The following is a 1,620-nucleotide window of genomic DNA, read 5'->3' as shown; positions in this document are numbered from 1 at the left end:
TATATTATGTATATGAGTGTATTGCCTGTATGTATGTGAGTGCACCCGTGTCATGCAATGCCTCAGAGGTCAGAAGAGGGCTTCGGATTCCCCAGGAACTGGAGTTAAGGACGGTTCGTAGCCACCATGTGGGTGCTGGGAATCAAACCTGGTTTTCTGCAAGAGCAGTCAGTGCTCTTAACCACCGAGCCATCTCTCCAGCCCTGGTCATACATAGTTTTAAAAAAGTTGTATAAAGGCAGGTATGGTAACACACACCTTTAATCTCAGTACTCAGGAAGCAGGTGCAAGATTGAGGCTAGCCTGGTGTACATAGCAAGTTCCAGGCCAGCTGGGGCTGCAAAGACACCCTAAAAAAACATAATTGTGATTGTACAGTTAATGGGGTCAGGGAAGTGACTCAGTGGGTCAAGATGCTTGTGACCAAGCCTGAATACCTGTGTTCAGTCCCCAGAACCAATATGATGGAAGAGGAGTTCTGACTCCTGCAAGTTGTCCTCTCACTTTCACATGAGCACTGTGTCATGCATATATTTACATACATACATACACAGACACACACACACACATACACATACCAGTAAATGTAAAAACATTAAAAATAAAAGTTGCATAATGAAAAAGTTGCAATATATGAATATCAGTATCACTTGTTTGTTTTTCGAGACAGGGTCTCACTGTGTAACCCCGGCTGCTGTCCTGAAATGAACTGGGTAGACCAGGATGGCTTCAAACTCACATAGATCTGCCTGCTTCTGTCTCCCAGGTGCTGGGATTAAATAGGAGTACATGACCATGTCCAGGCTATAAAGTTTTTTTTTTTTTAAAGATTTATATTTCTATTATTTTTAATTTTGTGGTAGTGTATGTGAGTGCAGGTGCCCCAGAAGGCCAGAAGATGGTGTTGGATCCCTGGAGATAGTCTTATAAGGGGTTGTGAGCTGCGCTGCTGGTCATGGGTGCTGGGAACTGAACTGTGGTCCTCTGGAAGAGCAGTGCTGTTTGGGGGGCTGGAGAGATGGCTCAGCAGTTAAGAGCACAGGCTGTTCTTGCAGAGGACCTAGGTTTGATTCCCAGCACCCACCTGGCAGCTAACAACCACCCATAATTCCAGTTCCAGGGCAATCCAACACCCCCTTCTGACCTCCTCTGGGATTGCATGACACAGGTGCACTTACATACATATAGGCAATACACTCATATACATAAAAGAAAAATAAAATGTTTTCAAATGCTCTTTTTTGTTGTTGTTAGTTTGTTTTGACTGACATGGTCTCATGCAGCCTGGCTGGCCTAAAACTTGCTGTGTAATGAGGATGGCTTCAAATTTATGATATTCCTGCCTCTGTCTCCCATGCTACTTCTTTTTTTTTTCAGTCTTTGCAACAGGGTCTTCTGTAGTCCCAGCTGGCCTGGAACTATGTAGACCAGGCTGGCCTTGAACTCACAGATATCCACCTGCCTCTGCCTCCCAAATGTTGGGATTAAAGATGTGTACCACCACACCCTGATGGAGCTCAGTTCTGCAGAAGGTGAATCAAGGACAAGACAGAGTCGAGCTGTGTCTTGAAAACAAGAGACTGTTTGGACATTGGCGGAACACCGCCTCCCAGTCAAGGG

This window comes from Nannospalax galili, unplaced genomic scaffold (assembly GCF_000622305.1).
Source record: "Nannospalax galili isolate Female #2095 unplaced genomic scaffold, S.galili_v1.0 scaffold218, whole genome shotgun sequence".
In the NCBI taxonomy this organism is placed as follows: Eukaryota; Metazoa; Chordata; class Mammalia; order Rodentia; family Spalacidae; genus Nannospalax; species Nannospalax galili.
This window is presented reverse-complemented; position numbering follows the sequence as displayed.